Source organism: Nannospalax galili, unplaced genomic scaffold, assembly GCF_000622305.1.
Source record: "Nannospalax galili isolate Female #2095 unplaced genomic scaffold, S.galili_v1.0 scaffold1509, whole genome shotgun sequence".
Classification (NCBI taxonomy): Eukaryota; Metazoa; Chordata; class Mammalia; order Rodentia; family Spalacidae; genus Nannospalax; species Nannospalax galili.
In genome coordinates this window covers 74809-88996 of record NW_008360299.1, presented here as the reverse complement: position 1 = coordinate 88996, position 14188 = coordinate 74809, and the positions used below count along the sequence as shown (strand labels likewise).

At 41.8% G+C, this 14188-nt stretch overlaps 1 protein-coding gene and 1 non-coding gene across 3 annotated transcripts in view; one reads left to right on the top strand and one right to left on the bottom strand.

Annotated features, from left to right (window-relative positions):
- The window catches only part of Nubpl (nucleotide binding protein like), a 153288-nt gene that overhangs the window by 128078 nt on the left and 11022 nt on the right, over positions 1-14188 (bottom strand). The window lies entirely within an intron of this gene.
- Positions 13706-13831, top strand: LOC115068624. Its single transcript, XR_003847956.1, has one exon. It is a non-coding gene; the product is annotated as a U6atac minor spliceosomal RNA (small nuclear RNA).

Below are 14188 nucleotides of genomic sequence, written 5' to 3'. Positions count from 1 at the left end.
AACATAATATATGTCTAGTCAAGGTTTATCTGAGAACATTTGGTCTTTGCCTAAGCTCTATCTACATGTCACATGGTAATTAAAAGTACCAGACTGGTGGAACTAACCTTGGATGTCTAAGAAATGCTTTGAGGCCTATACTAATCTGCCCTCCAAGGTCGACTAAGTTCCAGGGGACTATGAGCATCTCAAAATGTCCTGTAATTGTGGTGAGTCACCTGTCCTCTTGATCAAGGGGGCCATGGAGACCCTACCAGATGGACTTGAACCAGTGTCCAGTCTACAAAGAGGAGGGTCAACACAGAGGAAACCTTTCCTCCATGCTTCCAAGTAAAGCCAGCCATGGACAAACAGGACCTTTAACTTATCTTCACATAGATGGAACTGGTAAAAGAAAGGAGCCAGGGGCTCCTCCCAAGCCCATGTGACCCCTGAGGAACAGACCCTCAAACAACTTTAAGAGTAAAAATAAATTAATTTGGGCCAACTGTATGGTCTTAAACACCCAAAAGGAAAGTATAACCAAAGATTAAAGTGATCAGTGTATTTCTTTAAGAGTCCATGTATATGGTTAAAGGCTACATAACAAGAAATAATGTCAGACAGGAGATACCTTCCTTTGAGTTGTTGGCCAGGGTGGCCCAAAAGACTCCCAGACAGTAACCCAGCACAGAATTGGGAAAATGAACAGCAGACTCCAATCTTAGCTAAAGGAATGTTGGCAACTGGTTACTGCTAGATGAGGAAGAGCTGACCTTCCTAAAACAAACTCTAGATAGGCTGAGTAGACTCAACAGATGGACAAGCACTGGGGAATGGCTGGGGGCACTGACAACACAGTGGATAGTAACAGGGATGACAGAGTGTATGGGCTCCAGTGTGGGGGGCGGGGAAGAGGCTATGGGAGGGTGCCATTTGGGAAGTGGGTATATAGGTGAATAAGATTGTTTGGGATGTTCTGTGTGATATACACACACAAAATCAACAAATTTAAAAAATGAGTTATATTTGAGGAAGAAGCATAAAAGTTTACTTCATGTTAATTAGTAGAGGTGATAAACATTACCATTGAAATCTGAGACTTTATATCCATACTCAGGTGCCAAAGATCCGAGTGTAATAATCAGATACATAAAGATCAGAGACACATGTGCAAACATTTAAATGTTAGTAGCATTAAAAATAAGTTTTTCTATAGGAAACAGTATATTTTAAAATGAAACGGAGATCTTTTTTAAAGGTTAAAAACTCATCCAATTTTATTATAAAGCTTATACTGAGCCCAATATTGTATAACTGTATTAATTCAACAGCAAACCTAGAAATTTTATAGCCACTGTTGAAAGATGTATCTTTGCTCTGGAAATTGTTATTGAATATGTTAAAGTTGTAATGAAATGCTTCTTCTAATCATGTGGTTATTAAATAAATAATTAAAAAACAACAACAACAAAAGAGAGTCTACCACACGGCACGAGTCTCGATGGCATGAAAGTTGCAAGATTGGCAGAGTCATGGAGAGCAGCTGAGGCTTGGTGCTGTGAGGGGCCAGGAAGATATTAATGAAAGCGTAGCCTCAGTTGCAGTGGAGACTTCAGCATATTGGAGATGCTATGACCAAGGACAGCGACAGGTATGGAGTGGAGCTGGCCTGAGCCCACCAGATAATCTGTGTGTGTTGAGGATGGCAGAGTCAGAGACGCAGAATTTCCCAAGTCTTTTGGAGCCCAGACCATCATGAGTGGGCCCCGGATGCTGGACTTTGAGCTACAGGACTTGATTTACACTGTAAATCAAGGTTTTTATTTGGTTTTTATTTGATTTTATTGTATTATTTATTGTATTGGATTTTATTTGATTTTGTCACAGTTCTTCCCTTTTGAAATAATAAATATGTAATTTTTAAAAATTTAAAAATAAAAATAAAGCTTAAAAAAGATGAATAAGATTGTTTGGGATGGTCTATATGAAATACACACAAAAATAAATCAATAAATAAAAATGCATTATATTTGAGGAAGAAGCAAAAATATTTGCTTCATGTTAATTAGTAGATATGAAAAACATTACCATTGAAATCTATCTGATGAATTTATATCCGTGCTCAGGTGCCAAGGATCCCAGAAAGTAACCAAGTGTAAGTAGTAATAATCAGATATACAGAGATTAGAGACACATGTGCAAACATCTAAGGGTTATTTGCATTAAAAATGAGTTTTTCTACATGAAACAGTATATTCTAAGGTTAAAACCTCATTCAATTTTATGTCTTATAGGGTTTATACTGAGTACAATAATGTATAACTATTAGTTCAACACTGTGAACCTAAAAATTACGGCCAATTTTGAAAGAGATGCATCTTTGCTCTGGAAACTGTTATTGAATATGTCAATGCTGTTGCAATGAAATGCTCCTTCTAATTATATGGTTATTAAATAAATTTTTAAAAAATAAATAATTTAGCCTCTAAAATAAGCATTTTCATGAAACAGCATAACAGTGTCCTAGCTAACAGAAGACTGCTAGCATGAATTTCATTACCACTAGATCTTGAAGTTACTGCTATCTGGCTTAGACCCTAGATATCAATGAGTATCACTCATATTAACAGGAATAACAAAGCCTTCAGGAGTTAAATAATATCATACTTAGAACTGCCATAACTAGTGAACCATTGGACCATACGGACCATATTACTAGTTCTATAACATGAGCTTAAATCCATTTTCAAGTTGAGAATTCAATCTTGTTCAAAAGCTGCCAAACATACTTCATTTGTTCTTCACAGTTTACTTCATTATCCTTAAGTAAGAATCTATTTTGAATATCTAGAGAGTTCTATACTATAGGAAAGTACAGGAGACAGAAAGCTGTACATATATGTATGCAGAAGAGTGTTTAGGTTTTAAGTGTCCTTTCCGCCTGAGTCTTCCCATAATAATTATACTTCGTCAAGAAAGCGTCGCTTAAAATTGTCTTGTTTCATTTCAGCCAGTCTCAAAAGAAATAATCACCACATAAAGCTTAGAAATAAACAGCAAATAAAATGATTATTACCTAGAACTGCAAACATACTATTGTAAAACGTGACTGTCAACTTTGTCATCAGCAGCAGCTAAACATACAGTCTACACTGTCTAACAATAAACTTTTTCTGATTTTCCCGCAGGTCTCAAAAGCTAGCAAATAACATAGGATAGACTAAACCCAAGATTCCACTGGTATTTTTGGTGTGTTCCTTTATAATTTGTAACACGTGGTGACAACTGTAAAGGTGGCACAATTATTCAGAGTGGTGAGAACACGGTTTCATTACTACTGCATGAGAGCTCCAATTTGGGCCTAAAATCCCATTTTTGGCTGTTGGGTCTCAAAGGCAGCGATAACAGCTTTGATTCTGCTTTGTCCTTCCAACAGAGTTTACTGTGAAGATCGCAGAGCTTCTCATATGCTCCATTTATCCCTCTTGTCTACACACAACCATCAAAACAGCGCCTTAGACAAGCCCCGCAATTACTCCTTTATAAATATTCCTTTCAGACCTACGTCAAGCTTGCCCTGCCCACGGAAGCACGCAGCTGAGACTGTCATGATTCCCGGACGTTACAGGCAATGTGATCTTGGACGGTAATTGGAATTCCAATGTGGAGCTGACCCAAGCCCATGCCTCCTTGTCTTTCTGCCCGTCTGTAAATCAATGGAATTCAAAATAATTTCAGTCTCCTACCAAAGAAAAGCATGTTTCCTAATGCCATTAACTGGGACTGAATAAGAATCTGATTGTCAGAACTAATGACTGAACAAATGAAGAGAACACTTTCCTATTGTTTCTCTAAGAGCTACGGAAATCTCCAGGTTCAGTCAAGGAAGACAAAGGAGAAGGGCATCGGAAGAAGGTTCCTGCTGGTTAGAGCACAACCTCAGAGGAGCTCAGGAAGAAGGCTGCAAAAGCAAAAACAAAACAAGGGGAGACTTCTCATGTAAAACTGCATTCTAGAGCAAAAGCAAGCCGAAGAGGTTTCTTTAGTCTCTGAAGAAATGCTTGGGTTGGCAAGATGGCTCAGTGGGTGGAGGCATTTCCTAAGCCTGACCACCTGAGTTCGATTCCTGGAAACCAAATAGTGGGAGGAAAGAAACACCTCCTGCAAGTTGTCCTCTCACCTCTACATATGCACTCTGGCATGTACGCACACGCACACGTGTACACACACACACACTCACACACTCCCCTAACCAAACACACAAAATAAATACCCAAAAAACTGTTTTAAAGAGGTGAGGTGTAGAGGTAAAGCCAGGGCCAGGCCCAGGGCCCAAATCTCTCCAACTTAATAGGCATCAGTCATTCATCATCTCCTACCCTCAGATATATTTTTTCTCTGCAGTTTCTTAGACATATCAAGGATGCTGTGGCTTTAGGAATTTCACACTGGCTATTCATTTGACATGAAATCCTGCACGTCCTCCCCACTTCATCCCTACGGAATCCTAGCCCTCCACACCCCCATCTCCGTCCATCCCCCCTCCTCCTTGACATAGTGAACATGATCATGTAGTAAGGCTTCACTGGCCTGGCCCCCCTCTGCTGCACTTGACTTTTCCCACGCTCCAGTTTTGCTGTATTCCGAGTACCTCTACCAGTAGTCAACACTACACTTTTACTTACTGGTTTATTGTGTTTTGCCACTAGAATGTGAATGCCATGAGGGGAGGGGTTTTCTGTGTTTTCTTAACTCCTGTTCACCCAGAACATGGAACTATGGGCCAGTCATAGAAATCCCCTGTTCCAGTCTACAGATTTGGATTCATCGGCGTCTAAGATGAGCAGAGTAGGTTTTCTGTGTTTTCTTAACTCCTGTTCACCCAGAACATGGAACTATGGGCAGTCATAGAAATCCCCTGTTCCAGTCTACAGATTTGGATTCATGGGCGTCTAAGATGAGCAGAGTGTGAAAGAGCAGGAACACCACAATACAGGAGAGAGGCACAAAAGCTGGCTGTCAGGCCTAAGCCTTGGGGCCAACAGGATCCTGGCAGTAATGGCCCACAGGCATCTAAAGTGGCTTTGAAGAGGATCTTCTCAAATGTACATTTGCCCGTTTTTCTGTTTGTAACAGGGTCTTAATATGTAGCCAAGCTGGCCCAGAACTCACTATATATCCTGGCCTAAAACCCTCAATCTTCATTCCCTGGCCTCCTGAGTACTGGAGTTACAGGTGTGTGCCTTCATACCAAGCTTTAAATGAATTTTTTTAAGGTAGTTAAAAACCTGCTTGGACATATCTACACAAAAAAATTACTCATTGTTTAACTAAAATTCAAATTCAAATCGGTGTCTATGCTAGTGTAATTGCCCACATGACAGAATCTAGAATCACCTGGAAGACAGGCCTCTGAGCATGCCTGTTGGGGGATTACTGCAATTGCATTATTTGAGGTGAGAAGCCCCACCCAATGTAGGTGGCCCCATTCCCTGGCTGGATCCCACACTGGGCAGGTGGAGAAGGGAGCCTGGTATCAGCATGCACTGAGCGCTCTCTGCTTCCCGACTGTGGGTGGACTTGACAGCAGCTTCGGGGTTCTCCTGCCTTGACCTCCCTGCCATGATGGGCTGTTCCGAACCTGGAGCCAGGAGAAACCTTTCTCCCTTAAGTTGGTTTTTTACCACAACAGGAAAGATTAAGAAAGTGTCCTATATTTTTGTTTGTCAAATCTGTCAATACTCCCCCCAGCATCTGTCAACAGAGCAGCCAGAATGATCCAGTTACAGTCAGTCAGATCATGTCATCCCATTCCATGGCCTTCACTGCGCCACTCGCTCTACTTCACTCACGTCACACCCGAAGTCCTCACAGCCTTTCACAGGGCTCCACTTAATGGAGCCCATTTGGCGCCCACCTCTGCTTCCTCCTCTAGAAGCCACGGCGGCCTTCTTAGTGTTCCTTGAAGAGTGAGCTAAGCACAGCCCTACCTAGCGGGCTGCACTCTGGCTAGTCCTCTGCTACACTCCCCTACACCTACACAGCATGCTGTTTTCTACCCCTTCACATCTCTGCTGAAAAACGTCCTTTCCGATGAAGCGACTGTTTTAAATTACAAACCCACACTCGCCCTCATGCACTGACTGGCCCCCTAATCCCAAACGAACCTTTTCATTCTCTGACATGTTATTTAATTTTGCTCAGTGAGGGCAGAGTTATCCCCCAAGCACCCAGAACTATAAGAATCATATGAATATGAATGGATAAATGAATGGACAAGCCAACGAATGAACAAAGCTCCATTTGTTCCTCTTTAAAATACTAGGAGTGGAGCTGGGCATGGTGGCACACGTCTTTAGTTTCAGCGCTTGGGAGCTCTGTGAGTTTGAGGCCAGCCTGGTCTACACGTTAAAATACTAGGAGTGGAGCTGGGCATGGTGGCACACGTCTTTAGTTTCAGTGCTTGGGAGACAGAAGCAGATGGAGCTCTGTGAGTTTGAGGCCAGCCTGGTCTACACAGTGATAGTTCCAGACCAGCCAATGCTGCATAATGAGATCCTGTCTCAAAAGTAGATACTAATTCATTATTAGGAGTGGGTTATTGCATCATTCCTAAGGCCCCACTTAGAGTAACATTCTATGAGTTCATGTAATTCACTCTCCTAATAGTTCTATGATAATGTGTTAAGGTATAGGACTCAAAAATCAGGCAACACATACAAGTTTTAAAATAGCCCGGCACTGGCCAAGCACGGTAATGCTACTTGTAATCTCAGCACTCTGCATCCCAGCTTTTCACTTATTAACTGTATGGATTTGGCCAAGACACTTCTCAGAATTTGGGTTTACCAGACTCCAAAGCCGGTGCTTTTCCAACCAATAGGACCCAAAAGCAGCAGCTGTTATCAGTCACCTAGGGAACTTGTTAACAAAATTGATGGTCAAATCCCAGACCTAAAAATACCAATTCCCAGAGATTCTGATTTGTTAACAAGCTCCCAGGTGATTCTTATACAGCAAGCTGGCACTGGTCAGAGGCGCAGCATTTAAAAACCACAAAACTCCAGCTGCCTCGTCCAGGTTCCATCAAGTGCAGTGGTTTGAAAGGGGGTATAACATCCCAGGCACCAAGCGTTACATTCAAGTGAGTTAGTAACTGATTCAAGAAAGAGAGTAAGGATACAAATGGATTTCACATTGGGAAATTCATTTTGATTAAGTGGCATTACAAGCTTTTCATTCTCCACCAAAACCTGGAACCATCTTCAGTACCTCTCTTTCATCTTTTCTAGCTCTTAAACACGTCTCTTTCTTGGCCCTTTGGCTTCTAGCCACAAGACATTACCATCCGTGGTAATTTTGGGTCTATAAGTCCTAGCCCATTCTTCCTTTTCATACAAAAAGCTTACCTCCACTATAAAAGTTGGGAAACATTAGATTCATTTGCCTAGTCTCTCTTGCAGCCAAACTGGTCATAATATCCAATCATGAGCAGTGACTAGAAAGGTCCAGAGTGTGACAGCAAAGTCAATCACAAGAAAACATACCCTATCTCTTCTCCTTTGCAACTGACTACAGTGGCCGCCCTATAAAAGAATATAGGAAGCCACCCAGAGTCCTGAGGTAGGTGAGCTGCTTTCTAAGCAACTTCCAGGCCTGTTATATGAACTAATAAACCCCCACTTTTCAAATCAGTGAACGCAGCTCTCACTCTGCAGAGTCCGACAGCTTCAGTGCCTCTAATCTACTTGTTCTTCAGCACCACTGTAAATCTTACTTTTGCAAAGCATGAGTTTGTATCATGAACTGAGCAACAGTGGAAAACTCCCTTAGGTAACCCACTGACCACAGTTCAAAATGCAAACCCCTCTGTAAGCCACATGCACCAGTCTGTCTTCAGGGGGATTCTCCACCAGCCCTCGGCTCCCAGTACACCTGATCTAAAAGCCACACGAGCCGGGCTCGTCCCGAATGCTTCATGATCTCCCACTGCTATGACTTTGTGCACACAATTCTACTTTTCTGCTATTTTCCAGCAGCTAAAATTCTGCCTCATCTTCAGAGCACTGGAGCTGATTTCTCCTTGATCTGTTACCAGCATGGTCTGTACTCGCCAACTGCTGCACCTGCCACAGTCTTTCTTACGCAGGAATAAATGTGTATCTCTTTTTTCCACATACTTGGAGGCATTTTGAAAGTCACATCTGGGCTGGCAAGATGGCTAAGTGGGTGAAGGTACCTGCAGCCAAGCACGATGACTTGAGTTCCATCCCTGGAACCCACATGATAGAAGAAAACCTATCCTGCAGTTGTTCTCCAACCTCCACAATCACACTATAGCACAAATGCACATGCACGCGTGCGCACACACACAGAGACAAATAAATAAATGTAAAAAACCCAGAAAGTTGGGGCTGGAGAGATGGCTCAGCGGTTAAGAACACTGGTTGTTCTTGCAGAAGACCTGGGTTCAAAGCCCAGCACCCACATGGCAGCTAACGACTGTCTGTAACTCCAGTTCCAGGGATTCCGACAGCCTCTTCTGTCCTCAACGGGCATTTCTGATGATGGATGCACTTACATACATGCAGGCAATACACTCATACACATAAAATAAAAATAATAAGTAAAATATTTTTTAAAAAACCAGAAAGTCACAGTCATGGTTTAAAAGTCTCTAATACAAAATGGTCCAAGGATTATTACTAAATCCATCCACAATGACTCAGACGTTCTCAACTATGTTGTTTAGGGACCAATGGGTGACTACCATATTTTAAAGGGGAAAACAGGAACTGGGGAGATGACTCAGTGGATAAAGCACTCGCCACACAGTTGTGAGGACTAAAGTTGAGATTCCCAAAACACACAGAGAAGCCAGGCAAGCATGGTGGTCACCAGAAATTCCAGCACCTGGGAGGCAGAGGCAGGGAGTCCCCAGGGAAAGGTGCCTAGCCAGGCTGTGTGTTCAGTGACAGAACTTGCCTCAGTAAAGAAGGCGGAGAATTACTGAAGACACCTGATATAACTTCAGGCCTCCACATGCACCCATATGTACCTACACACACATATAGGCGCACACATACGTGAACAGGCATACGCACATGCACACACATACAGCACACGCACGTGCAAATAAATAATACAAAAATATTTAGGGACTTGGAGAAATTATTTCTCAGGAACCTTAAATTTATTGAACTTAAGGTAGAAAATAAGGTGTTTCAACCATAAAGACTGATATTCATAAAGATAATGTAAAACCTTACAAAACGCTAAAATATATTTATGCTGTCCTAGTTGGTTTCTCCACTACTGTGACAAAACACTCTGACCAATACCAACTTCGGGAGGAAGGGTTTATTCATCTTACATCTCCCAGGTCACAGTTCATGAGGGAGCCCAAGGTAGGAACTCAGGGCAGGAACCTGGAGGCAGGAGCTGGAGCACAGGCCATGGAGGATCGCTGCTAACTGACCCGCTCCCCTGGTTCCTGCTCAGCCTGCTTTCTTATACAACACAGGCCCACCTGCCCAGGGGTGGCACCACCCACAGTGGGCTGCACCCTCCCACATCACTCATCAAGAAGATGCCCCTCAGACATGGCCACAGGCCAGTCCAATGAAGGCAATTCCCTAATTGAGGCTCCCTCAACCCAGGTGTGTCAAGGTGACACCAAAGCACCCAGCACAGATGCCAACCACGCTCTCCTATGACTTCTTACTACATCAACCAATTAACTTCCCAGCTTCACTCTCATCTCTGTTTAACACAACACGGCCAGGAACTACGACAGAACCATAAAACACCTCTTCACACCCACAAAAAGACCACAGTCGAAAAGAAAGGCCGGTGCTGGGAGTGGTGCTGAGAAACTGGAACCCTCAGACACTGCTACTGACGGGAACGAGCAGCGGCACAGCCACAGCTGGGGCTCAGCTGGTCAGCGCGGGGGCAGAGCACCCGCCTAGCGTTCAGAAGGACCGGGTCCAGCACCCAGCAATACAACAAAATGAAACAAAACCTCAAAATACACTTATAATCCAGTACTTAGGATTCAGAGGTAGGAGGATAAGGCGTTCCAATCCAGCCTGAAGGACACAAGATGCTGTTTCAAAAACAAAGCAAAAAAAGGTACAGTTACTTTGGAAAACACTGTAGCAATTTCTCAAATAGTTAAACTTTCTTTTTTAATTGATCCAGCAATTCCACTGGTAGAACTGTATTATATATCCATATAAAAACTTCCACACAAATATACATAGTAACACTGATCATAATAGCCAAAAGGTGAAATAATCCATGTGTATGTGGTGCATCAATACACTGGAATACTACTCACAATAAAAAGAAATGAGGTACTGAAATTCACAGTGTCCCCCTTATCCCTGGTTTCATTTCCATATTTTTAATCACTCGTGGTCAACTACAGTCAGAAAATATTAAATCCTAAATTCCAGAAATAATTTATGTGTTTTAAACTGCATACCGTCTGATTATCATAATGAAATGTCACACCATCAGCTCCACCCTACCCTGACCCACTTGGGGTGCAAATGATCTCTCAGTCCAGCGTATTCATGGTTTCTACCCATTAGTTATTTGGCAGCAATCTTGATTATCAGGCCAACTTTAGCAGTATAGCAGAGCTTGTGTTAAACTACCTGTTTTACTTAAAGATGGTCCCCTAAGCCCAGGAACAGTGATGCTGGTAATTCAGCCGTGCCAAAGAGAAGCTGTTAAGTGCGTCCTTTAGTGAAAAAGAAAAAACTAACATTTGCTGAGGTTGCAGAGATCTAGCCAGAATGAATTGTTTAACCTTGAAACGGCAGGGAAGGAAAAAAGAGTCCAAGCTAGTTTTAGTATCACAACTCAAACAGCAAAGACTATGGTCATCCCACATGATGTTAGTTATGATGGAATAGGCATTACGTTACAGAGTTCAGTACTACCCACAGGCTCATCCCAGCACTCGGGAGGCAGAGGCAGGCGGATCTCTGTGAGTTCGAGGCCAGCCTGGTCTACATAGTGAGTTCCAGGACAGCTGGGGCTATAAGGAGACCCTGTCTCAAAAAGACCGAAAAAAAAAAAAAGAGCTGATTGGGGGTCTTAGAACATATTTTCTGAGAATAGGAGATTCATTCTGAGATGAGCAATATATAAATCAATAAGCGTTGTGGCAACGGCAACTTGAAAACCTTAACAGAGATCTACTCAGATAAGATAATGGTGTTGCAAAAAGACAAGTACGATCAATAGTGTTCCCTGGGCTAACGCTTCTCCCAAGCCTCAGGTCAGGACCAGCATCTCAGTGTGTTTTCCTAACACCAGAACTTCTGCAGCACTTACCCCAGATATCAGCAAATTGCTTGGGCTGTCTTCTTTACCACTCTGTCCAAAATTCCTACCACAGCCATCTGACGTATATCAGTAGTTAATAACCACAGATTAAAGGAAGGCCTTGGATTCTTCAGTTTCACAAACTAAATCATAAAAGCACAGGCTGTGTGATACAATCAGTTAAGCTTCCAATTCTGCCAGAGCCAAAACCAACAGTGAGAGAAACAAGAGAAGTTATCTGCCCCTCCCTGGTCTGTGAGCCTCAGCAGCGCCCTCTCGGCCACCTGTGATTTACTACAGCTTATGTCATATTTCCTACAGTGCTTCACAAGACACGCATGTGACAGCTGGCTTCCATCTTCCTTGTCTAATCATGTACAAAAATAAAATGTTATTTATATTACCGCAATCATTTCCACAGCGCATATAAAAATGCCAGCGCCCTAGCTCAAGGACCACAAGAAGCAGAGGCCTTGCAGGGCATTTCCTCAGAGGCAGACATTAACTGAACTGATCCAATTATAGGACTTGCTCCCAAGCAAAGCTATTCTCTCCTGACTTCATTTCCTCTTTGAAAAATGGCATTTGGTAGACTCTCCAAGATTCTCAAATTTGCCTTTTTCTTTAAGCACAAGATCTGTTTAGTAACCTGAAACCATATTCCTTTTTTCTGCACTTAATAATGTAGGAAACAATTTTGACTACTAGACTACTCCTGCAAAGATTTCATACTCAAAACTGTGTATTAAAGTGGGGAAAGTTCTTTAAAAAGAACTGAATTCACAAGCTCCATGGAGTGATTATTATAAAGACTAAATTGGGAGCTAATCATGCTGAGCGGTTCTCATTGAAGGGAGAGGAGAGAAAACAAAACAAACAATACTAAGTACCTGGTCAAATGCCTAAGAACTAGTGTTCAGGGAAAGTTCTACCCCAGTATTTCTGCAAATATCCCTGTGGTTCCAAATACTCCCTCCACCCCCACCTCTCCCCAGAGTGGTCTGATCTTTCCTTTGAAATGGAATCCTTTGGAAAAGGAAGGAACTAGCACTCTAACAGAAAGTCTCTCTGCTGCTAGAGAAAAATCAAGTACACAGATTTCCCCAACATCCCCCCTGGATGGATGTCACCTTTAGTTGTGGGCTGGGTCGCTCACTACAATGCTCTGTTCATGAGCAAGGCCCTTCTAGCCTATTTTCACTGGCATCTATTAAGTTTCCAATTGTCTCTACCATAAAATTTCTAAAATTTGTCATCTGTGTAACTTTGGGGAATAATCCCTCTAGTAAACACCGAATTCATCCTGACACTTTTTAATTCCTCAAAGATCTCAAACAAAAAAAGCTTGTTAGTATTTTAAGTCAAAGAAAGTAAAAGAATTGGGGAGAGGCAAACAAATTTAAAACTAATTTTTAATTCTGTAACAACTTAGATGCATCTCAGAATATATACATATATATTACTTTACCATAGCCTTAAAGTGTACAAATAGCTAAAAGACCATTTTCTCAAATCCACTCTTCCTTCTAAGGTTCTATGGCTGTAAATGCTACCTATACTTTAATGACAATCAAATCTAAATCACCAGCCCCACTTTCTCCTCTGAGCTCTGGATTTCCTCAACACACTCAGGTGTCTATTGGGTACTTAAAACTTATAGTTATGGGCTGGAGAGATGGCTCAGCGATTAAGAGCACTGACCGCTCTTGCAAAGGACCCAGGTTTGATTCCCAGCACCCACATGGCAGCTACGAACCGTCCTTAACTCCAGTTCCAGGGGAATCTGAAGCCCTCTTCTGACCTCTGCAGCACTGCATGACACAGGTGCACTCACATACATGCAGGCAATAACTCATACACGTAAAATAGAAATAAAATATATTTTAAAAAACAACAACATAGTTAAAAGAAAAGTGACTTTTACCTCCAATCTCTCCTTCATAAGTCTTCACCATCTCAGGAAATATCACTAGTATTCCCACAACTGCTAAAACTAAACAGTGATCCTAAAGAGAAAATAAATTCAACCTAGGTGAACTTTGAAAGCACTGTTAAGTGAAACAAGCCAGACACAAAAGGCCAAATCTCTATGATTCCATTTACATGAGGTGCCTAGAATAGTCTAATTCACAGAGAAAGTAGACTGATGGTTCCGAGGGGATGCAAGGATTACTGTTTAATGAATACTGACTTTCAGTTTGGGAATATGAAAGTTTGGGGAACAGTGGGGGTGGTTGTACAATGATGGATTAAAATGGTAACTTTATGTTATATGTATATTACTATACAAAAGACAAAAGAAAAGACATGTTTTTGGATATCCAGAATACCATTTTCCTTTATCCAATTCACAAAGTCCTGCTTTAAGATATTTTTACTTTTTGTGTTGTACGAAAGGAGACAAAGTTAGCACCCCTCTCAACAAGGATGGAAGAGGCCCTTGGGCCCGACAACACACGTACGGTTAAGGCACTGCCACCTACTTTGTGGTATCTAAACACGGTAAAAAAAGAAAAAGTTTTACTCTTTTTTTTTTGTACAGAGATTTTTATTGGTTGAGGATTAGTACACAGACATTTCAATTCACACACAATTCACACACATGTACCAAAAAGTCTAAAGAACCATCTATTGTGTTTCTTTTTAAGTCATTCCAGTGATGTTCCAGCTTTGAACCTGGTGGACTCATGTAACAGTATCATCAAACACTGACAGTCCTAACTTCACTGAAACTTATTATCACATACACAACACACTCAAATTTTCATCTTTCACAGCACATTATCAAAACTAAAAACAGTTTACTAAAAACATGGGACTAGAAGTCATCTAAATATTAAAGACACATTAAATGCACAACTGAGGC